General features: G+C 56.6%; 1 protein-coding gene and 1 long non-coding RNA gene across 49 annotated transcripts in view; both read right to left on the bottom strand.

Moving 5' to 3' along the window:
- Positions 1 to 24927, bottom strand: part of SORCS2 (sortilin related VPS10 domain containing receptor 2) — a 507067-nt gene that overhangs the window by 117244 nt on the left and 364896 nt on the right. The window lies entirely within an intron of this gene.
- On the bottom strand, positions 8326 to 13588 carry LOC146400286 (uncharacterized). The gene is made up of 2 exons (XR_014812142.1): positions 13558 to 13588; positions 8326 to 13435 (listed from the first exon to the last, which is right to left on the bottom strand). It is a non-coding gene; the product is annotated as an uncharacterized LOC146400286 (long non-coding RNA).

Raw genomic sequence — 24927 nt, forward strand, 5'->3', positions numbered from 1 at the left:
GGGCTGCCAGACTGCCGTGGAGGTGACTCCACGGAGGGAAGCTTTGTGCTCTCTTGACTTAGCCTGGGCCTGGGGGGCGGGTCCCAGCGGCCTCTCCTCACCCCTCTCTCCTGGGTCTCCTCCTCCTCTGGCGCCTTTGCTTCAGCAAGAGCATCCATGCTGTGCAATAGCAGAGGCAAGGAGGTGGCCTCGGCCCCCACGGGGCAGGGCTCCACACGCCGCAGCAGTGGCGGGACACGGAGCGGCCAGCGTGCACTCACCCTGGGGAGAACGCAGTCCCAGGCCCTCCCTCCCAGTGCTCAGGCAGACTCGTGGCTTCCACACGCCACTTCGAGCAGTGTAAGGATATTGTGTGTGAGAAGACGCCGCTGCAGAAGCTTCCCACGGACAAGGCCCAGCCAGCCTGGCGGGAAGAATGTCCCTGGGGCCAGAAGGCAGAGTGGGGGACGTCAGTGTCTGCCTGCCTCCCGCCTCCGGCCGCGCTTCTCCCCGCCCCCCAGGAGCCTGCCCTGCACACAGTAGGTGCACTCCTGGCACCTGTCCATTTCTGCATGTCCAGTGAGCCAGGCTCGGTTCAGGCCGGCCCGACCCATGATCACAAATGCAGAATGAGCTCACTGATCAATTCCAGGAGCAGAGCGTGGCTCGGACACAGAGCCCCTCCTGGGGTCTCCTTGGACGTGCTGCACGGTGAGCCCCCTCGAAGCCCCTTCCCCGCAGCCGTCCAGAAGTCAGGGGGTTTAGGCGGATGGTGGCAGAGCCCACACTGGCTGCAACCTCAGGGGAGGAAGCCGCAGCTCTTCCTCTGGACCCCCCAGAGCAGCGTGACCCTGAGCGCCAGGAAGCGCCAGCAGTGAAGTCCCTGCCGCATGTGCTCTGGCAAAGAGCTCCTGCAAGAACCTCCCACCTCCCCCTAGGTGACTTAGAGGAGACGCAGGGGCTCCGTGTCCTCGTGACACAGACCCCCAAGGTCATTTTCTGCTCATAAAAGGACTGCCGGCCTGCAGACCCCACTGACCAAGCTGGACAGATGCCAATGAGGTGCCTTGATCGACTCCAGGCAGCCCCTCTCTCAGCCACAGGCCCGACTGACTCTCCACTGAGCTTAGCGAATAGGGGGACCCAGAATAACCCCTCTACACAGCCCCTCCTGAGAATCCACTGACCGCAAAGCACAAGACCGCGCAGGCCTCCCTCTCGCCAGACCTTCCTCCCCGCTTACTTCTCCCCCAAAAAGGGAGCCCTCTCCCCTCACCTGTGTCTCAGGGTCTCAGAGTAGGGGCCCTATTGTAATAGTCCCGCCCCCTACTGTAACAGCCCCTCCTCCTATTGTAGTAGCCCCGCCCTCATCACAGCGACCCTGCCCCTTATTGTAATGGCCCAGCCCTCACAGCCCCATCCCTATTGAAACAGCCCCTCCTTATTGTAATAGCCCCACCCCTTTGAAAGAGCCCCACCCCATCGCAATAGTCCCTCCCCAAGTGATATCCGCGCCCTCATTGTAATAGCCCCTCCCCTATTGAAATAGCCCCTCCCCTATTGTAACAGCCCCTCCCCCTACCGCATCAGCCCATTCCCCCCTACGGAGACAGTCTTTTCAAATCAAGTCTCTCCTAAGTCTGGACTTAATTTCTTTTAACAGAGGAAACCAGCCCCAGGCACAGCGCAGTTCCTCTTTCACCCTGTGACCTGGGTCACGGCGCCTTGGGGTTTCCTACCGGGATTTTCCACATTCAGTGAGCTGAGCCCCTCACTCTCTGAAAATCCCCAGGTCATCCTAGGAGACCCTCACCCCTTGGCAGCTTCCTTCAGCACAGGACTCTGTGCCCGTCAGCCACATGCAGGGTCCCCCTCCCAGTCCCCTGACCCCTCTCTAGCTGCCCAGGGGTGCACGGCTCCGGGTGCCAGGACCTTCCCTGTAACAGAGTCGAATGGGTGCAAATGGCAGAGACCCTGGCGCAGCAGCCAGTGCCAGGGGAGGCTGAGCTGCCTGGGTGCAATGCATCCATCCCCCTGAGCCACCAGGTGCCAGAGCAGGCGCGCCTCGCAACTGCTCTCCAAAGGAATGCAGCCTCCTCCTCGCACAGCCTTTTAAAATTACATTAAAAAATTAACAAGCTTGTCCGAGGGGGGATGGAAGTGAGTTACTGCACAAAAGAGAAAATTTGAAAGAACAGGTTCTTCCAGGCCAATTTACCCGTAATTGGTATCTTTGTGAGGCTGCTAATTAAATAGCGTTTTCCCTGAGTCAAGGAGCTGAGTCTTGGCACCAAAGGGCACTTTGCAGACAGAATCTGACATGCAGGTCTGGCAAGTCCCTATAAAAAGCCACCTGAGCGGGAAGCACTGTCTGCGCCCCCACCGGAGAGGAGCCGCTAACCACGCCTGCTGCCACGAGCATCCCTCCGCCCCTCCACGTCCTCCTCCCGCCTGGAAAGGGGGCTTTGCACGCCCCGCCTGCGCACACCTGCGCCAGGCTCTCCAACCCACTCTTGAATATGCTGGTTTCTGCTAATCCAGCATGGGGCTGGCTCATGCCTTCTGAAAGCCGCAGACACCCGGTCAAAAGGTACAACGAGCTGCTGAGTTAAATCTGTGAGGAGGACGTGCCTCATGCCAACGAAAGCCTCGTCGGCAGTCCAGCAGCTTCGATGACTAGCTGCCAGTTCCTGCAGCAGGAACGAGGGGTTGGGGGAAGGCGAGGGTAGCGGCTGGGCCCTTGTGCATCGCCACAGGCCAAGGGCAATGCAGATGCTAGACTGTGACCCCTAAGGGCAGAGACTGGTCTCCAAGGCCAAGTGCAGCACAGCACGGGCTGGCATCCACAGACCAGTGAGCACCTAGATACCCAAGATTAAACAGCCCTACCGCCCAGCAGATAGGTAGGGTAGAGAAGAGAAGCCCAGGATCCTGGCATCCTGTGACATAGGAAGTATCTATTTGGTCTTTGTCCCGAGGGCCCTAAAAACTTGCCCTCAAGTCCTAAAACCCTTCAAAACACCAGGGGGATAAGGGCATCTTTCGTATGCTAATGAGGTGATTGGTGGCTGGGGCCCCAGGAGAGCTTCAGGATGGGGGCTGGTCACCAGAGGGACCAGGGCGAGATTAGAGGGTCAGAGCAGGCAGCGGCCCCCTGCCCTGTCTCCAGCAAAGGGAGCCCATCACCAGCGACAGAGATTTCAGCCGTCATGCCTGCATGAAGAAACCTCCGTAAACCCCTTGAACGGTGGGTCCCCTTCACTTCTCGGTTGGTGACACACCCAGGTGCCGGGAGGGTGCTGCACCCAGAGGGTGTGGAAGCCCCCACGCCCCCGCAGCTCACCCCGGTTTGGCTCTTCATCTGCCTGTTCCTGAGTTGTGTCCTTTGTAATAAACCGGTGGGAGTGACTGAAGCTCTCACCCAGCTCGCGGCGCGGAGGGAGGGGATGTTAAGGCGGATTATCAGCCCTGGGAGAGGGGTTGTGAGCCCCCCCACCCCCAGTTCAGAGCAGATCCATCAGGGGCATGGGTGACAGCCTGGGCCTGGTGAAAGGATGAAAACACAACCTAACCCTCCCAGAACCCAGGAAGTTAATAAAAAGCTCTAAATGCCCCCAAATTCCAGACCCTGCTCGCTGCCAGTAAATAGGTAGAAGGTCACACTTCCTATTGTTCCAGGGCCTGCTATCCTGGCCTAAGTAAGATAACAGGAAATGAGTTGACTAATCGCTTATCTGGATTCTGTAAAACTGACTGGCACCATAGAAGAATTGATTACACATTGAAAGCCCTAGTGACCTATCTCAACTGCAATCAGTCACTCTGCCTAGGAGCCCGCGCAGGTGCGGACCTCCGGAGCTATTTTAAAATGATTGGTCCACGGAGCGCGGGCTCTCGATATTTGAAAATGATTGGTTTGCGACGCACAGGCTTTGTTGTGAACCCCATAAAAGCTGTCCCGACTCCGCACTCGGGGCCGCAGTCCTCTACCCCTGCGTGGCGTACGACTGTGGGCCCCAGCGCGCTTGGAATAAAAATCCTCTTGCTGTTTGCATCAAGACCGCTTCTCGTGAGTGATTTGGGGTGTCGCCTCTTCCGAGCCCGGACGAGGGGGATTGTTCTTTTACTGGCCTTTCACTGGCACCTGTTGCCCGAAGTGGAGCAGTTTTCCAGGACCGAGCCCTTAAGCGGGGGGGTCTGTGCTGACCGCAGGGGACGGGGTCAGGACTCAACAGGAGAGCTGAGAGGTGGTGCTGGGGAGGGCGCCGTGCGTTTGGTGGCACACGTGGGACAGCTCCCGTTCCCCCTCTTCAGTCCTTGGAACAGCTCGGCAAGGTTGCTGCTGTGGTCGCCCTGGTTTTGCAGACGAGGAACAAAGGAGCGCGGCCTTGCCCCCGTTAACGATAAGCTGCTCATGAGGGCACAGCAGACCCCGGGTGTGCCTCTTAGACACTCGGACGCCCCTCAGACCCCTTTGGGGCTGCTGTTGCGGAGGAAAGCCCCCCGGCACCCCAAATCGGCGCCTCCTGTGTGACCCATGAGAGACACGGCAGGGCTCCTCTCCTTCGGTCATTCCTGACCCCTCGCTCCCTGCTCAAGGCCACAGGTGACGAACACTTGCGTCCGTGAGCCCTACCCCCACCGAGGGAAGCAGCGGCACCTGTTCCACTAATGGGGAAACTGAGTCACGGGGCGCCTGAAGCTCAGGGGCCAAGGGGCTTCCCCAAGGCATATGGCAGGTGGCCTGTGCTGGGGTGGGGCCGGCACCCGGCTCTGGACACACCATCCCACATTTCTGTCCTTGTTTGATGTCCCCTGACACGGGGACACCTGAAGCCAGGAACAGAGTGTCTTCTTCTGGTGTCACCTGACCTTGGCCCGGCCCAGGCAGACCAACGTGCTCCAGGGCGGGGGGCTAGATGAACAAGCTAGAGCTGCCTCAAAGCGGGGAGCGTCGGGGGCTCCCTCCGCGCCTGTTCCGTCTCCATTCTGTGCCTCAAGAGCAGCGGGTCTCCACGGGCCTCTCCTGTGTGGGCCCCTGTGAGGGGCAGGGCCTCAGCACAGGCGCCGGGTCTGGCCATAATGATGTATATGATTCATTTATAATTGGGCAATTTCTGCAAAGGAAGTTAGGATGGCTCAGCTGCAGCCTCCTGTACTAATTGGTGAGTGGCATCCCCAGCAGTGACTGCAGCATCTACTCTCATTGTCATCGCCCGCCTGGGGCCAGCCGCCCCTGCCCCTCCCTGGCCACCTCAGTGTGGCCAGGTCTCTGCAGGACTCTGACAGCGGCTTTATCTGGCATGGATCTGCTCTAAAGGGCTGCTGAGGCTTGGCCAGATGCTAAGAGGGCAGGAGCAACACTCAGAGGGCCAGAGGCTGGAGACCAGGGAAGGAAGGGCCTGGAAGGGGACTGGGCAGCTGGGTGAACGTGTGCCCCTGCCCCTCGTGAGGAGTCCGTTTGAATGGCGTCAGCGGGTGTTTTTGCCCTTGATCGTTGGTACCCGCGGCAGACCGCATCTTCCAACAACGACTTCAGTGATTTTTCCGATCCCACCCGCTCCTCCGCGGCGTGACCTGGCTGCTTGCTCACTAAGCAGCAGAGTCGATTTCCCTGCCCGGGGTTCTGGGGGGTCTCGCTGACGTCCTCAGCCAGAGGGATGCGGCAGAACGATGTCCCGGGAGTCCGGAGGCTCGGACTTGAGAAGTTTTGCTCATCTCTCTGGGCCTCTCGGGACGCTCAGAAATGTGCCCTCTCGGAACCCAGCCACTAGGACACCTGAGTCACGTGCAGAGGTCACAGACAGGTGTCCGCATGCTCCAGGTGAAGTCCAGCTGAGCTCTCAGCCAATGGCCAGCATCACCCAAGGGACCAGCCTGGACATCCAGCCCAGCTGAGCCTCCGGAGGAGGGCAGCCCAGCCAACTTCCGACCAAAACCACGTGGGCGACTCAAGCAAGAGCCTCACCTCACCGCCAAGCCCTGTCCACCCACAGACCCGTGGGAGATAAGGGCAATTCGTGTTTTAAGCTGGTAAGTTTTGGGGTGCTTGGATATGCCCAGAACCAGAGCAGCCCCTCACTGGGGTTCACCTTCCAATGGGGAAACGTCTAGCATCAACTGTACACCAGACATTTGGTGGTTTGGTTCATTCATTCCGCATTCAATGAATCCTCACAATATAAGGATTATATTTTAGAAGGGATGGGCTAGGCTTTGCTGCAAACTCACACCGTGGTCCCAGCCCCCGGGCCCATCACGGGTTTACACTTCTCGCGCCTGTGTCTGCAGAGGGCTGACAAAGATTCTGGCCCACACAGCCATCCCCGGACCCAGGCTAGCAAGGGTCTCTATTCTTTGGAACCCCAGCCTTCTCAGTTGTGCCAGGCGGAGGGCACTGGGGCACGTGGGCTTTTCAGCGTGATCACCTGGAATGACCCTCCTCACTTGCCCTCCTGCAGGGCCATGCCCACTGCAAGGGGGTGCCAAGTGCCGCCTACGTCCACGCAGCCTAAGGGAAGGGGGAGGTGGGGGGCACTAGCCACACCTGTCCCCTTCTCCTGCTTCACGGGGGTGGGGGAGGGGGACACGCAGGCTGGGAAGCCCAAGTTCATTGCCAGGGTCACGGGCTTAGTGAGTTGGTTGTAGGACTGACCCGTTTGCCTCCAGATGCACCAGTGCACCCTGGTGCAGCCTGCACTTAGCTAATAATGATAAGAGTATTACTTAGAGAGGCACCGGACGGATGAAAGGGGCCGGTTGGCAGAGCCCACGGAAATAATGAACAGGAGCAGCCGCTGTAAACAGCAGAGCCCGGAGAAAAGGGAAGGGCTTTGTTGAAAGGTCTAAACCAGAAGCGGGTCTTTGGAGACTATAAAGGGAGAAGCTCAAGGCAGCTCGCAGTCGGTGCTCAAAAGCCTCGGGCGTGAGAGCCCGGCCGCGTCCCGGCTGCTTTGCCAATTTAAAGGAGGGTTTTATTTTCCCTCGCCGGCAGCCCGCTGGGGTTTTCTGCCTGTCGGCTGAAATGGCCCCACAGAAGCCTTTGAGGAGGTCTCGAATGTCCCTCTGAGGCTGACACAGACGCAGGGAGAAATGTAACCGCTGCTGCAGGTGCCCCAGATAGAGGCAGACACGGCTGGGGGAGGGCAGCGGGCGGTCATGGGAAGCCCACCCGTCAGGGCGGTACCCCTGACCACAGACCCTCAGGCTGCAGGCTTTCCCCAGGGACTCCAGTGCCTGGGGGCTGCTTTGGAAAGCCCTACAGGCTGGGGGCCAGAGGGTGGGAAGGGCTTCCTTCTAGGCTCCACCCTCTCCCCCAATATCTTTGTTCCTCATGAGCCAAATTCCAAAGAGAGTGACCAAGGCTTGATGGGCTGGAGGCTCAGCCCCAGAGCCACACACCTCCGCCCCGCCGCCGGTTAGGACAAGTGTCTGCTCCTCCAGAGCCCAGGACCTGGAGTTCCCTGCATTAATGGCTGAACCTGGGCCTCACTGGCTGTGTTGAAACCTCCCCCCAAAAAACCCAAACCTTCCAGAGGTTCCTCCTGAGATTTCCCTCCTCAGACAGTAGCAGAGGGAGCAGAGGGGCCACCGGCCTTGGAGGGAGACAGCCCCTCCCAGCTCGAGGACTCCAGACAGCTCCCAGGCTGGGCTGCAGAGCAGGGTGACAGCCCTACAGGCTGGGGACTTGGGCTGTGGACACGCACCCACCCCCAGCATCAGGCAGGAAGAGGGAGGCAGGACGGAGGAGGGGAGGGGACAGACCCAAGATGGTTTAGAAGAGGGTGGAAGGATGGAGAAGGTGGCTGCGGACTCCCAGGGCTGGTCCAGTCCTGGCTTCACTGCCACGTGCTGGGGCTCCCTGACCTCGTCTCCCCAGTGGAAAATGGGCACCTGTACATGAAATGTCGCCAAGCACGCCCGCCATGGCATCAGATAACATGACCACGCGAACACCACTTCTGCCAAACCACTTCTTTTTCGCTTTTTAGGGCCACCCCTGTGGCATACGGAGGTTCCCAGGCTAGGGGTTGAATCGGAGCTGCAGCTGCCGGCCGACACCACAGCCACAGCCACACCAGATCCGAGCCGCGTCTGTGACCTACACAGAAGCTCATGGCAATGCTGGATCCCCAACCCACTGAGCGAGACCAGGACCCACACCCTCATGGATACTAGCCAGGTTCTTAACCTGCTGAGCCACCACTCAGACTCGATTTAAAAAGCTGGCCAGTGGCAAAGATATTTCCTACATTTTAAAGCTTTTACACAAATATAGTGATGCCTTGGTCTTCTGTTGCTTCAGTAACAGATGACCAAAACCCGAGTGGCTTAAAACAAGATGCATTTATTTATTTTAATTTATTAATTTATTTACCTGTCTTTTTTTTAGGGCCGGACCCACAGCATACGGAGGTTCCTAGGCTAGGAGTCTAATTGGGGCCGCAGCAACACCAGATCCGAGCCGCGTCTGCGACCTACACCACAGCTCACAGCAACACCGGATCCTTAACCCACCGAGCAAGGCTGGGGATCGAACCCGCAACCTCATGGTTCCTAGTGGGATTCGTTTCTGTGGTGCAACGACGGGAACTCCAAGACGCATTTATTATTTTACGGTTCTGGAGGTTGGAGGCTGAACTTGGGTCTCCCTGAGCTAACGCCCAGCAGTGGGCAGGCCTGTGTTCCCTCTGGAAGCCCCAGGGAAGGATATGTCCCCTGCCTTTTCCAGCTCTGGGAGGCACCTGCGCTCCTTCCCTGTCCTGGCTCCCGGCCCCTCCCTCCGTCTTCAAATCCAGCAGCGCACACGGGCTCTGCCGTTCCTCCACCACGCGTCTCCCTCCACCCAGGCCCAGAAACCATCTCTGCTTTTCAGGACTCGCGTGCCCAGATGGGGCCCCCAGGAACCTCTGGGACTGTCCTTCTGCCACGCCAGGTGACACAGGCACAGGTGCTGGAGAAGATGGGTCGTGACTCTGTCTGCCAAAGTGGTCTCTGCAAACAGGGTGTCGCTATGAAGCTGGATGCTGCGTCCGTGCTTAGGCTGGCTGCGCAGAAGCTGTCACAAAGGAAGGGGCTGGGGACCCAGCTCCTCCAGGGCAACCTCTCCAGTGGGCGGGGCCTGAGGCTTCAGCTCAATTCAAATCCCAGCAGCTCACTCTTCCAGGCATTTGCAGTGAGCCTCCTGGGCTGTGGGCACTGCTGGGTAACCAGTGTCCTGTGCCCTTGGCAGGAGCCTGGGGACCTCTACGAATGTGACGTGTGAATGGAGGTCTCCAGGACCGTGAAGGGACCACGGGGTGGGGCAACACTGAGCCCAGCTCCATCCCCCGTGGTAGTGTGACCTTGCCAGTTTCACCCCCACCCGCCTCAGCTTTCACATCTCAAAAATGGGCCCGCTTACCTCCTCCCCCATCCAGAGTGTTTGGCAGATTGAATGTGACGATGCACAATGTCGCCAGCGCCCCACCCCTAGCTCCTGCCAGGAGAGCCGAGCCCTGGGCGCCCAGGCCAGGGTCGTTTCTTGCCCTTGGAGGGACCTGAGGACCCACAGCTCCTGTCCCAGCATGTTCACGAGCCCCTTCCTTCTTAGAGTTAGCAAATACCAGAGAGAATCCAACGGGCAGGATTAAAAGGCAGCCATGAATATGCATGACTCATTGAGCAATCAAACACCCCGAATCCTTTCCAGGAGAAGGGACCGCGGCATAATTTTCCGCCACATAGTTAAATTCAAATTAGTCATTATTTAATGTTGGGACAAATCTCGGGAGAAGGTCATGTTTTCGGTTTCGTGTTTCTTTCTTAATAAGCGAGGCTGACTCCATGGCAGGGGCACGGGCCTTGTTTCTTTCTCTGGTTCTGCTCATGCTGAAGAGATGCACTCTTGCAGCAGCGGTAAACGGCTGCTCCCATGCTCAGCTTGCTTTCATCAACGCCTGCAGTCCTTTCCCTTCTGTCTCCTGGATTTTCCTCGGCCACCATCACTCCCCACTGCCCCGGTCACAAACAGATCCGCCAAACCTCCCTGTTTGTCTCCAGACCGAGCCAGATGGTCTGGCTTCAAATCCTGCTCTGCCATTTCCCAGCTGTGTGACCTTAGCTATATTACTGGACCTCTCTGAGCTTGTCTCCTTGTCTGTAGCAGGGGGATGACAGTAGTTCCTAGTGCACGGTTCACTGTGGGGATTAGTAATAGGCTTAGAAAGGTGCTTCTCCAAGGTACGCGTGCATAAATGTCACTTACTATTATCACCATGCTATTATTGTTCTTATTCCTAATACAGCTAGTCGCCGATACCAAGCTCTCCACCCTCGCTCTCAGTGTTGCATTTCACCCCTGGGCTATTGCAATGGCCTAACTGGCCTCTCCGATGGAATCTGTGGGCCCCTACGGGAGCCTAGACTCTCTGACATGGCATTCAGGGCCCTCACAATGTCACCCAGCCCTGCCCCATGTCTTCATCCCACACCCCCTGTGCACCAGGCTCACCAGGAGGCTCATCATCTCCCAAACCAGCTATGCTCTTTCAGTCCTCTGTGCCTTTGCACATGCTGTTCCCTGGGTCCACAATGCTTGTCCGCTTATCTCTGAATTCCCAGCAACACTCCCAACCCCACCCCCCAACCAAGAGGCGCAAATCCATTTCCAGTCCTCTATGAAGAGTCCCACCCTGGGCTGAGTTAGGAGCCAGCACCTCCGTGCTTGGAAAGGAAAGGAAAAACCGAAACGAAGGCAGAGATGCAAAATAATGCAGGCGTCTTGCCGACACCATTGTCCAAGCATTACGGCACTGCGCTGCGGGTAATGGGTGGGCGGATGGATGGCTGGATGGAGGGACAGACAGACAGACGCGTCCGTCTTCTCTACCAGCTCCTCCTCCTGCAGGACCGGAGCCCCAGCTGGTTTCTCGCTGAAAGCGTGTCCGACACCGAGTCCCAGGATGGACGACAAAGGCCTTCACAAGGACTTTTACACTCAGTGACCGTCGACTGTGTGGCCAAGCCAAGGCCTTGCGAGTCTCCCGAAACGCAGAAGGCAGGGGTCTTTGACCACAGACCAAAGCTCGGTCCTCAGGGCATCTTTCCGCCGATTCCAAACTGGCTCCCCAGCCGCAGCTCCTTCAGCACCAAACCAACCCTAAAAGCCCTGGAGAGCCAGTTCCTCGGTCCTCAAATGGACGGGGGCCAGAGCAGACCCCAGGGCCTGCTCCCCGAGCCCAGCAACCCCAGGAGACATGGGGAGACTGGCTTCCATGTACCAGAGGCCACCTGCTCAGAATCCACGTTAAAATGCAGCCCTTCCTTCTAATAAAAACCAAACCCGCCACCTCATGTTCCATCAGCCTAAAGAAACCTGAGGCCAGCCGCGCCTGAGACATGTCACAGCCCCAAGCCGCCTCCGGCAGGACACTTGAGAAATGCGACGTCCCCACAGCTCGGCCGCTGAAAGACAGGAAAGGATTTGGCCGACGCAGAAGCCGCTCTAGCTAATCAGCCACTTCCTTATGCAGAGGCCACACGGCGGCCCTTCTCGCTGGTTCTCACTTTGCTGCCTGCTTGCCTGTCTCTCTGGGGACCTGGGGCAGAGGACAAAGGAGACCGCAGGCTGTCGTACAGATAGGAAAACTCTGTCTCTGGGGCGTGACACATCCTGCGGGGCCACTTTTTACAGTTAAAGAAATTGGTTTTTAAGGCCTGATAAAGTGCATTCTGTGGTTACCGAAAAGCAATCCATCTTGGCTGCTGCTACTGAGATGACAAATGGATTCTTTAAAAAAACGCCGGCCCATCTCGCTGAGGATGGTCTGGCTCGGAGGGTGCCAAGCGCTCTCCGCAGACGAAGCTCTGCCTGGAGGACCCGGGCCCGGGCGGGGGAGGGGGGGCCCGCTGAGCCGATGCCATCCTGACAGTCTCCCTGCCTGGCCACTTCATGTTTTCCAAGTGATACAGAGACACGCAGACCGGCTGGGGCAGCGGTACCTGCCTTCTCCCTGCTGTGAGTGCCAGACTGGACTGCCTAGAGGGGATGACGCCAGGGAGATGGAGTCTCCATGGCAACCGCCTTGGGCCTCACCAACCCACCACCCCATGGACCAGAGGGCAACTGACCTGCCCAGAGCCACCCCACTGTCAGTCTCCTCCTAATCCTGGCAGTAACACCGCAGGAGCACGTGGCCCCCGACATCAGGAGAGGAGACCCAGACCCAGTCTGAGGTCACAGAGCAACGGAGCAAGTGACAATGACCTCAAACCCAGAAGACCTTGGCCCTCGTCCCCTGCTACCCCAGACCACCACCCCGACCCAGAAACCTCACGAGGCCACCCGATCACCACTGGGACCAGACTCATTGCTGCGCAGTTTCCAGGGGTTGTCGGGCCTCTGCTTGCACACCTCTGGAGGCAGGGAGCTCCCGCCCTCCCAGCACTGGCCACCCCATCTCTAGACACCTGTAGCTGCTAAGAGGCTGCTCTTCCTTTCTAGCCAAGGTCTGTGCTGGCCTCTCTGCTGCCCCCGTGCACCTGCCCCAGTTCAAAGCGGAGTGTCCTTTGGAGGGAAGAGCGTGGGCCCTGGATGCCGCGTGCTGGGTCCCCACCCTGCCTCTGCCGCTTATTGGTTGGATGAGGTTGGGCGAGTTACCGGATATCTCCGGCCTCAGCTTCCTCACCTTGGGACGGGGATACGAGTGGTCCCCGCCTCGCAGGGCTGTCCTAGGACCGACGTGCTCCCAGGGGGGGTTAGAACAGGACCCAGGTACTGGCATCCAACACAGAGGCCCCCGTCACCACACTCAAGGGCAAAGGCCTTCAGCAGGATTTTAAGGATAATGTCTATCCCCCAGGAATCACAGACACACACACGTGCACACACACATTCAGAGCAGCATGTTTTCATAAGGTGAGACAGCCCGCACGGCCATCAGGATCGGTGGATACACAACAGGCAGCATATTCATGCCATGGAGTATTACTCAGCCATAAAAAAGAAATGAAGCTGTGTCTGTGCACTAAGTGCCGCAGAATGGTTCACTTTAGACGGTGAAGTGTACGGTATGTGAATTTCACCTCCATTTTTAAAAAGAAGATACCAGAGAGAGAGAGTGACAGGGATGCAGGTCTAGTCCTTTCTTTCCAACTGGAAGAGACACATGTTCATTATTGATAAACTAGGAAACACATAAAGTGGAAAATGAAAATGAGATTTATTTACATATGAAGGGATTTCCCTTTTGTCTTTTTTCTCTGCACCTATATTTTATTTTTGGTAAATTGCGAGACGGACACGCATACTCTTGGCTCTAGCCTTTTCACTCGAGTGCGGCACATGGAGGTTCCCAGGCTAGGGGTAGAATTGGAGCTACAGCCACCGGCCTGCACCAGAGCCACAGCAATGCCAGATCCAAGCCACATCTGCGACCTACACCACAGCTCACGGCAACACCAGATCCTTAACCCACTGAGTGGAGCCAGGGATCGAACCTGCGTCCTCATGGATGCTGGTCGGGTTTGATACCGCGGAGCCACGACAGGAGCTCCCCGGAGGTGCTGTTGTGACGAGACAGACACCCCCTCCCCCACAGCTGTGCCCAGTGCCAGGCCCTTGCTGCCTGCATGTGACACAGGCCCCTTTGTCACCTGCTGGCCCCCTGCAAAGAAGGGAGGAGCAGCGGGAACAGCGCCGGGGGCAGCCAGGGCGGACCTGGGTCTGCTGAGCGGCCCTCTTCACAGACAAGGAGGCTGAGAAACCCACTCACTCGAGACTCCAGACACACCCCTCCCCTGCCTTTTCTGGCATCGCCACCCCTCCCGAGATGCGGGGGCAGGGTCTGGAGCTCTCTCATCTCTGAGGGCTGAGTGCCACTTGCCGCTTTGATTATTTTTAGCTCGGAGCGAGGGCCGGCCGGCTTTGAGGACATCAGCCAGCCGGCGGGTGGAGGCCTGGGGGTGGGGTCTGCTTTGTTGCTCTTCCACTGGGAGAACGAGGGGGGCCCGTGGGAGGGTGGGGGGCCTCACTGCGTGCCCCTCGGAGCCGAGACAGAGGTTTCCGCCCTCCCTTTGGGTTTCGAGACTGATTTCTATGGTTTCTCCTAATGATACTGTACTTTATACATGGGCCGGAGGTGCTTGAGCTGTATTCTAAGGGATTTCCCAATAAAACTCCTCCCACAACTCTTGTTTTGCAGATGAGGAAACTGAGGCACGGAGAGGTAAGGTGACTTGCCCAAGGTCACACAGCAGAGCCAGAGCTCCCGCAAGCCCATCTGCCTGCACTGCATGTCCTTGACTCTCCACTACACGGCCCTAAGCCTGGGGGGTCAGGGCTTCCCGAGGTCCAGGCTTTTCCCACCCCATGAGTCCTGATGGATGAAACAGCGGAGGTCCACAGAAAATGAGCCAACTGCTGCCGTTCAAACACCACCGGTGCTCAAATACTGCCAGAAGCACTTCGTGGCTGGCGGGGGGGCCCCTCCTGCAGCCTTCCCTGTCCCCGTCCTCACTGTGTGATTGGGGACTGTCGCGCTGTGACAAAAGGAAAGCCGGGGCCTTTTTAATTGCCTGCGATCAGTTATCCGTACAACGGCACAAAGCCACAAGCAGAGCTAGGCAGATGGGGAGACGCGGGTCTTGTTTTTCCTTCTTTTTTTTTTTTGGCAGGGAAAAGAGCAAAAACCAAGAATTGGACACGCAGGGCTTCCAGCCCCTGGCTGGCCCCTTATGCACGCGGGGCCACTCTGAGGTCCCACCTCGTTATGGAGAAATGGACTCGAGAAGACGGCCCTCCTTGCCCAGCGTGAGGTCCTGGTGTTACCGTCAGGCTGGGGTCTTGGCTGCCATGCTCTGTGGGTGGTTCTCAGAGCCGGGGCACAGATGGGGGCTGGGAGCGCTCCAAGGCTTTCAAGTCCATCCTCATCGGGAACGGCAGGGCCGTGGCTCGAGCACGGTCCAGACCTCCCACCAGACTCTTGCTGGGTCTCCTGGGTGACAAAGCCTCTCTAGGAGCATGTGACAGGCTCTGGGGGCTCTGGTCAGGGGCCCGTTTGCATCCTGACAGGAGGCAGATGGCCCGGGAGGCGGCGGGCACGCTGGGTTTGTAACTTCTCGTGAATTTGCTAAGACCAGACAGGGAGAGAGACACATTGAAGGGAGGCCAGTGCCCTCGGCCAGCCAAGCTGGGGGCACCACGGGACAGGGCGGCAAATGCCAGGGCGCTGAGGATGGGAGGCGCTCAGGCCCAAGTGCAGCGCAGGTGGGGCTAAGAAAACCCACACCTCCTTTCTGCCGCGAGGAACGGTCTCCTCTGCTGAGGACGGATGGGTACCTAGAAAAACAGGAGAAAAACCCAGCGTGGCGCTCGGGAAAGGAGGCCGCGGCTGAGTTAAAGGACCACGAGCCTGAGGATCCGAGACAGTCCTGTGAGAAACGGCAGCGGCATCCTCAGGGGGGTGTAGACAGAACACGCTTTCAGAAAGGGAGGGCTCAAAGGAACACCTCAGGGGAAGAGTGGGGTGCAAGTTATCAGCAGTGGGGGGATGGGGAAGGCAGCTGCAGAAAAGGGGCTGCGGATATTCAGAACGACCGAGAAACGCTCCCGGGAGGCGGCTGCAGAAGGCAGGTAGCAGTGACGGGGGAAAAGGGTCTTAAAGGTTAGAGCCGCCGGCCGGGCAGCCTCAAAACTGCAAATGCTCCAGAGGAAGAAATCAGAACAACTGCGAGGGAGCGGCCGCCAAAGACGCGGAAGGAGGCAGCCGGTCAGAGCAGCTCAGCTCAGCTCGTCCGGGACAGGGCGGCAGAGAAGCCGCGGCCGGATCCTCCCTGGGGAGGAAGACCTCGGCCAGAAGAAGGGGGATCCGGCCGAGCGATCGGACTGGCGAAAGTGCCTCTCTGATGCCCAGAGTCAAGAAACAGGGCGCCCTCAGGTGCTCGAGAGAAAAGGGGCGACTCAAGCATCTACACCCACACGGTGTCATTCAATAGAGTCAACGAAGGAAACTCCAGAACGCACGGCCAACCTCAGAGTCAGAAAAGCCTGACTTTGGGAGTTCCCGTTTTGGCTCAGTGGTAACAAACCCGACTGGCATCCATGAGGTTGCGGGTTCGGTCCCTGGCCTCGCTCGGTAGGTTAAGGATCTGGCGTTGCTGTGAGCTGCCGTGCAGGCTGGCAGGCATAGCTCCGATTCCACCCTTAGCCTGAGAACATCCCTGTGCTGCGGGCGCGGCCCTAAAAATGAAGACAAGGAAGAAAGAAAAACGTGACTTTGTCCCCACGGCTGTCGCTGCGCCTTGTCCCAGCACGACCCAGGATGAATTCCAGCCAAAGGTGACCCACACCTAACTCCAGAGGGGGAGAGGCGGCATAAAAACCGCTGCTGAGAAGCCATTCACACGGCTGCCCTCCTGATCGGAGCAAATACACTTCGAAAACATGGAAAAGGCTGCAAGTGACTCTAGAAGGCAAAGCTATACGACGGTAAAGGAATAACCCAAGGCCCATGATCTGCAGGCTGTGTCTACAGCACCCAGTCCCCGATGGTCCAGGCACCTGTTCCGGAGTCTCAGAGGTACCAGGGGACACAGGGGACATGGGAAGGGGGAGGAAAGCTGTGTCTGCGGATGGGCGGAGGGCCGTCCTGCGGCTCCCTGGGGACCACAGGGCAGCCTCAGGAGGGTCCTTCTCTGGCCGCTTCTGTGACCAGGGCTCCTTCCTTTGAACCTGATGGCTTTGAGGTGCCCCCGCAGGGATGTGACCCCATTAGGGTGATGGTTCAGCCAAACCCTCAGTCTTGGCGAGAGAGCCCATGACCCCACATCACAGCCCATTACGCCCATTTTCTGCTGCAGGAAATAGGACCCCGAAGGGAGGAAGTGACCTTTTTCAATGTCATCCTCTCAGGTCGGTGCTTCCCGGCCCCCCGCCCCGTGCCCCCACGCTATCTTCTCATCCAACCAACGGAGCGCTGTTGAGGACTTTTACGCGTGGGACGAGAGCAAGGCCTGTCCTCTCCCCTCGGCGTGGGCACACAGAGAGAGCAAGTGAGAAGCACAGCAAGCTTCCGACGACACAGGTGGCCCCTCCCTCCGGGTTTTGCAGTGAGCCGACCTCAGCCCGACATCCCCCAGCACCCAGCATCACAGGCTACAAACAGAGCCCACGTAATTAGGCTAATGACATGGACATTCTGTTCCGCTGGGTACGGCAGCATTTATTTTCCTGCACAGCGTGTGGAGGGCTGCCGAATGACGACGCTCTTGGCACTCTGCCTGCGAACTTACTCCCTGTAGGGGAGCCGGGCTTCGGTTTCGTGGTCTCGGCTCAGGGTTGGGGAGGGCAGGCAGACACGTGATCTCACTGGCATTTTTTGTGCCAGCCGTAGAGGCAACCTCGTTCCTTAGGGCAGGAGCGGCAGAGGGACTAACTTGCCAGCCGGGACACCGGACTTGCCCTCATCTCTGTCACTGTGCGACCTTGGGTGAGGCCCTTGCATCCTCCAGGCGCCAGTGTGCCTCCTGTAAGATGAGGGCCGACACAGGAGAGTCGAAGCTCCTGCTGGGACAGAACGTCCCTGAAGCCTCTTTCAGCCGCCATGGCACGGAAGCATCTTGTCTCGGAAAGGTATGCTCTCAGTTTCCAAAGCATGACCAGTGCTGGACACAGACCCGGTTGGAGGGTCAGGAGATGGTGCCTCCAGGACTCCTAACTCTCCCCTTTATCCACGCTCCCTCCACAGCCAATGCAGAGGGCCCTGGAATTCCCACTCTCCTGTCACTAATAAGGAGGAAGCCCCACTCCTTCTTATCAGCGACAGTTATTTCTGCCTATGAGTAACAACCGCTTATCCCACGGGTGTTTCTGGAACACCTGCTCTGGGACAGACACATGCTAGGAGCCAGCACAGGGGCTGTGAACGAAGACGAAGATGCCGCCGTAATACAGACGCTCTACGGCAGAGTCTGCAAACACGTCCGCAGACACGGCTCAGTCCTCAAAGCGCCCGCCTCTGGAGCAGCGCCTAGGAGTCCTGTTCCACAGATGAGAAGTGAGGACAACACATCAGGGTCGCATGGAAGATTCAGCACCTCAGAGGCACCATCCAGGTCTCCGGGCCCCAGGCCCCGTGCACTCCACGCTCTGCCCAAGGTGGAAATGCAATCGACCACATAGGAGCCTCGAGGGGGCAGGACCCCTGCGCTGGGGGGTGTAGCCCTGCTCTGCTCCTGCGTGGTGGGCAGCTGTGCAGATCAAGTCCATGTTCTAACCCTAATTCAGGTCCCGTAGAGAGTGGACGCGGGGCAGGGGGGCGGTGTTCGGATTCACAACCCATAACGTCTTGTTCAGCACAAGCCACCATGATGCCCGCTCGCCCCCGAAGCCAAGCTCCCCAGCAGTGCCCCTCACATCACAGGAGACAAAGTCTTGACACCTGGGCATCACCTCAGGCATAGGATGCACCTGAGGTGGGGTCAGGATGGGAGGGGCAGGTGTGCCCAGCCTTTCTGCAACCCGCACACCCTCCTACAGGGTGGCTGCTGTCTCGGCTGGTCTGTGCCGTGGTCCCAGGCACAGCTGTTTCTGGGCAGTTCTCTGGAGCTGGGCCAAGGCTGCCAAGGGTCTCGGGAACACGGAGCCACCTGTCTTCACGTCAATAAGTGTGTAGCGAGCATCTCTGTGCCAGGTGCTGGGAAGCTGCAGCCCCATGTTCAACGGATGAGCCTGGGGGGGCGGGGGGCGGGGGCCTGACCCGAGGGGAGGGAGGGCAGTGCAGAGGGCAGGGGTGGCTGTGATCAGCCACTCTGACGGCTTTAGGCTAAAACCGGAGCTGCACGTTGCCGACAGAACCGAATGGCCCACGCGGCGGGGTTTCAGTAGATGGGGACACCCAGGCAGAGGGGGGATTGAAAGACAGGGATTATGCCTCAATCTCCTGTAATCGTTTCATCTTTAACAACATTCCATGTGACAAGGCAAAACCATCTGGGGTCCAACTACCTGGCAATGGGCACGTGAATGGTATATATGAACAGGTGACTTAACCATTTTACATAAGGGACTGGGGGAGGCCGTGTGGTGCAAGGGCGAGGTCATGGCCTCTGTCATCAGGCATCTACTGATTCAAAACCATCTCTGCCCCGTCCTGAGCTGTGTGATCTAGGGCAATTTACTTACCCTCTCTGAGCTTCAGGTTCGAGATCTGTAAAATTGGAACTAAGAACAACTTCACTTCAAAGTTCTTTCGTGAATCAGAGAATTAATGTTTGTAAATGCCTTAAATACCACGCTGAGAACATGGCATGTCTCCAATAAATGGCAGCTAACTGTAAAAGAGGCTACATCATCATTACCTAAAGCCCAGACTGGTTTAAAGTCGTTAAAATGATGCTTACGAAGCATTCTTAATGATGTGGGGGGGAAAGGCCTATGATGAAAATTCAGAGTATAAAAGTTGTCTCAGTTACATAATAAAGATCTCTAGGAAAGAGACAAGAAGGAAATATATCAAGAAATTACAAGAGGCCACCTCCAGGTGGTGGATTTGCAGGTAGGATGCTACTTTCAGTGTTTGAGTTGTCGCCTGTGAGCAAGCATTACTGGGGAGGTGACCCGAAGGGCTCAGACTCCGGGTAGGTTTCTGGCAGGAGGTGTCCACGTGGAGCATGGAACGAGCTGGGGCTCCCAAGGTCACCAACCAAGTGGCAGAGAGGCTGAGCTGGGTCAGCACCACGGACAGTGCCCAGGGCAGCCCAAGCCCAGGTCTGGCTGGGGCTCCTGGCCCCTGCCTGGGAGGTTTGCTGAGTCTCAAATCACCAGGCCTGGCCACCACTGCCCTCCTCCCCTGCCCTCCGCCCAACAGCAGGTACTCCTGAGCCCCAGATGTCATGCCAGCCAAGAAGAGGACAGATGCCTTGTTTTCTCTTTAGGACAGGGTCTGCAAGGGTCTTTGACTTGCTGAAAAAAATGTATTGAAATACAGTTGATTTACAATGATGGTAGTTTTGGGTGTACAGTAAAGTGATTCAGTTACACATATACATATAAATAAAAATAAATGCATATTCTTTTTGATATGCTCTTCCATATGGGTTTTACTACAAGATACTGAGTACAGTTCCCTGTGCTGTACAGTGTCTATTCCATGTATAGTAGTGCTTGTATTTTAATCCCAATCGCCTAATTTCTCCCTCTCCCCTCCCCTTTAGTAACTGTCCGTTTGTTTTCTACACCTGTGTATGGTCTTTGATTAAAAGATCACCGACTTTGCTTTAACCTTCTGTTTTAAACAAAACAATGCGGTGAAGAGAAGCACACACTGGCAGAATTCCTACTTCCTCATGTCCCAGTTAAACCGGACACTGTCACTGTTGCTGACTTAGCTTTTCCCAATGTAATGACTAAAACAGGCATTTAATTGTTTGCCTCATGGCACATGAAGGCTCCCAGGCTAGGGGTCAAATTGGAGCTGTAGCTGCTGGCCTGCACCACAGCCACAGCAATGCTGCATCCGAGCCACCTACACCACAGATTGCAGCAATGCCGGATGCTCAACCCACTGAGCGAGGCCAGGGATCGAACCCGCAATCTCATGGTTAGCCGTTGGGTTCGTTACCATTGAGCCACAATGGGAACTCCGGGTTTGGTTTTCATTAAGAGGCTGAACATCTTTTCATACACTTTTTAAAATCTATTTTTCTGTACATTGCTTTTTAAATGTCTTTTTTCTTTTTTCCTTAAAAAGTTCTTCTTGCAACTTTTTCTTAAAAAAATTAGGGACATGGGAGGCCCAAAGCCCTTGGTGTCAGACAGATTTGGGTTTGAGACACAGTCCAGCCTCTCTTGCTGGATGAACTTGGGCAAGCCTCTTCTCTGAGCCTGTTCCCTCCTCTGTAAATGGTGACACGTCTCCCTGGTAAGACTGCTGTAAGGAGTTGAGTCCAAAGCAAAGGATATGCAACCAGGCATGGAGTTGTGATTGCCAATTGGGAGTGGTTTCCCACTGCCCTGCATCTCCTAAAACTGGCCCCTAGGTCTCCAACATCTAGGCAATACAAGAAATTCTCCCTCCCTGGGAGTCTGGGATTCGTGCTTTTGCCATGCTTGGCTCCCTCCCCAGACCCTGTCCTCACGCTCCCCACAGCCCGTCATGCCCCATCACCATGCGGGGATGCCCACCGCTCTGCCAAATAACCCCAAGGCAGGTGGATATTAGATGTGGTTGTTTCCCCCAATGAGGCTTTCTATGGGACAAATTTAAAAAATCTAGAAATGGGAGTTCCCTCTGTGGCTCAGTGGGTTAAGAACCCGACTAGCATCCATGAGGATGTGGGTCTGATCCCTGGCCTTGCTCAGTGGGTTAAGGATCCAGCATTGCTGTGAGCTGTGGTGTAGGTCACAGACACAGCTTGGATCCCATGTGGCTGTGGCTGTGGTGTAGGCTGGTAGCTACCGCTCCAATTCAACCCTAGCCTGGGAACCTCTACATGCCGCAGGTGCAGCCCTTAAAAAAAAAAAAAAAAAATGAAGAAATGGTTTTGTAAAGAAATGGGTAAATACACAAAGCAATTTCTATCAGCTGGAAAAAGCATTGCTGGTCTATTTGTATGGAAGATGACAAGTTAAACCTACCTGCCCTGAACTGGAAAGGTTTGTGTTAAGTCTGGGTTTGGCCGCAGCCTGCAGGGTGACCTGGTGTAAACAAACACATCTACGCGAGCGCCTGCATCAAACTCCCTGTCCCCGTCTCCCTGCCTCTGCTCGCCCTCCTCCACTGTCCGGAATCACACCACTCTGCCTCTGCAGGAACAAGTCATACCTGAATCTTCCTATGAGCACAGCTGCCTCCTCTTCCAGGAAGCCTTCCTGGATCCCTCCAGGCGGAAGGGATTATGACCCCCTGGCACTTGCCATGTCCTCATTCGGTGAGTCCTGACTAGGCACTGGTTTGTCTCCCTGACTGGAGGCGAGCTCCCCAAGACAGGCCACACCTCACTCACCTCCGCATGTTCAACGCTGCACACAAGCCTGAGGGAGGAATAAGAGCTCGCCACGTGCCTTCTATTGAGAACCAAGATGATACAGAGACGCAAGGAGAAGCTTGGCCCATTTCTTACTGGCCCTGTGGCCTCAGGGATGCTTGAGGCAGTCCTAAAAGATGCGTGGGCTCCAAGAGAGCAGCCGGAAGAGTTTGAGCCAAGATTCCTGCCTCCCCGCGTACGGCCACGTGAGGAACGTAAGTTCTCGGGTCACGTCTTTGCTCAGCTACCCGCCGGGGACAACAGTTCATGTGGCTGTGACGGAACCACACGTGCAGGGCGAAGGGAGGAGGTGGCCTGGGGATTCTGTAGGTCCGCAGTACACGGCCACTATCACAAGACCGAGCAATCCTTGCAATGACGCGAGTAGGGAACTTCTCACTGAGGGAAGAGAGCTTCGCGATGGACGGGGAGCCCCGTGCGGTGTGGGCTGAGGGGTGTGTGGGTGTGTGGCCTGGAGGGGCCTCGTGGACACGGCTGGCCATGCTCCACGAGGTGGCCTTATCTCCGGAAGCAGACACACCAGGGGTAGGCATCCCCTGGTGACGTCGGTTAAGGATTCAGAGGTCACTGCTGAGACTCAGATTCGATCCCTGGCCTGGGAACTTGGCCAAAACGAGTGAGGTTTAAGTCATCAACATTTTCCAGAAGGTACGAACCTGAGTAGGATCCCAGAACCGAGGGAAGGCGTGAGAACCGATCCCACTTTGGCCTTGGTGGAAGGAAGTCCCCCAGAGGTTACCCGTCTCGCCCAAGGTCACTGGCCATTCACGGGGCTGGAACCAGAACCCAGCTGGTCTGCCCTGCTCGGAGGCAGCCAACGCTCATTCTCGGCTCTGTTTGCCTTTAGACACACTTCACATGCAGGGGAACTAAACACTCCCTTGAGCATATGATCAAAATTAAGGAAACTCACCAAGCGGCTCGAGCTGAGTGGGACAAATTAACTGGAAGTAATTGTGATAGATAATTCGGTGGTAATTCACAGGCGCAGACATGAGTGGCTGGCAGCTCAGTGAAAAACCTTCAAAGGACTTTCGATCAAGAGTCCACCTGACATCACCTGTCTGTCCATCCTACTTCATCTGCCTGCCCACCTGAATTCATCTAATGCCACCTGACTTCACCTGTCTGCCACCTGTTTCCACCTGTCCGCCCATCTGACCTCACCTGCCTGCCCATCTGACTTCACCTGTCCGCCACCTGTTTCCACCTGACTTCACCTGTCTGCCCACCAGAGAGCTGCTACCAGGAGATGTAGGTGCCCTGTCCTTAAGGCACCCAGTCGTCCTTCCTCACACCTGTCACCTCGCCTCTCCCCCCTCTCCTCTAGAACAATCTGCTACCTGGCCCCGCCTGTAGCTTGCACTCCCCACTTGTGGCTTCTCACGGCAGCAGGTGGGATCTTTCCAGAGCAAGAGCCCGACTCAGCCAGGCCTCTGCCTGACCCTCTTCTCCCCAGATCGTGACAGACACGGCAGAAGGGCTGCCCTCGTGGGGTTTCAACAGTTGTGAAATGTTACACGAATGGCCACAAGGCTGATTTCTGTTATAATCTCCGAGATTGCAACAGGGCCCCATCCCCAGATGGTAAGAACATGCTGCCTCTCAGGTGGGGCACCCACCCTGCGGTGCTCTAGTCCCAGCTGGTGCCACGAGCCAGGCCAGCTCCACTTACTACAGTAAGTGCCTGACCCTGAGGCCCCTTGAGCTGGCAGCCTCTAGCTCCGCATGACAGAGGATCTACCCCCTACCCGGCTGTCCCAGGCCCTTCCTCTCTGACGCCTGCCCCTTCTTTCAGACTCTGCTTTTCACTCCTCCGTGGCTGGAGCCCACAAATATGTCCCTCTGTCACCACGTCTCACATAAGGAAGCCTCTGAGGATGGGCTCTCTGGGTTTTTTTCTGGTCCACTCCTATTCACCCCTCAATGCCCACTACAAATGTCACCTCTGCAGTAAGATGCATGAGAGGCTGGATCCAACCTCTTGGTTACATGGGGCTTGGCATCCAGGGGCACTCAGTGGCTTTTCTTATCTGATTGGCCCTTACCTACTGCTTTCTTTTGCTAAAAACACAGAGATGCTAATATTAATTGATGGAATCCATTCATTTTTCAAGTCTTCCCAAAAAAAGATTATTGAAAGGAAGCATATAATTTTTAGAAAGAAATTACCCATTAGCAGATACTGCTGACCTATTACTACATGTGGGCAGAAAGTTCCTTCCAGTGGCTCACGAGGTCTGGACGCACGGCTTCCCTTGGCTGCTGCGGCGTTTGAGCTGAGCTCCCGGCTTTGGTCAGAAAGGAGAATGGGAGTTCCCATCGTGGCTCAGCAGAAGTGAACCTGACTAGGATCCATGAGGATGCAGGTTCGCTGCCTGGCCTCGCTCAGTGGGTTAAGGATCTGGTGTTGCTGTGAGCTGTGGTGTAGATTGGAGACATGTCTCGGATCTGGCATTGCTGTGGCTGTGGTGTAGGCCGGCAGCTGCAGCTCCGATTTGCCCCCTAGCCTGGAAACTTCCATAGGCCATGAGTGTGGCCCTAAAAAGCAAAAAAAAAAAAGAAAAGAAAAAAAAGAAAAGAAAAAAGCAAAAAAAGGAGGCAGGCGGGGAGCTCTCTGTGGTGCTGATTGCTCCCCCCCCCCCCCCCCCCGGGAATCTCCTGATGCTGGAGCTCGTCCTTGTCCTTCCTAACTGGCCGAATCCCAACACGCAGCCATGCGCCAGTATTAAAATCTTGTTTGCTCGTTGAGATGTGACCCCCCTCCCCGGAAATGCGACAGTCTCAACTTCATCAGTGCACGAGCCAATGGAGCTTTGCAAAACACTAATATCTCAATTATGAACTCAGATCACTCATTTGTCAAATTACTGGACAGAGACAGAAACATCAGATACTCTACCTCCCTCCCCGCGCTGCAAA

Source organism: Sus scrofa, chromosome 8 (genome assembly GCF_054392235.1).
Source record: "Sus scrofa isolate SSC_HxYL_T2T_F1_AM1 chromosome 8, Sscrofa_HxYL_maternal_Yorkshire_Landrace_v2.0, whole genome shotgun sequence".
NCBI lineage: Eukaryota > Metazoa > Chordata > Mammalia > Artiodactyla > Suidae > Sus > Sus scrofa.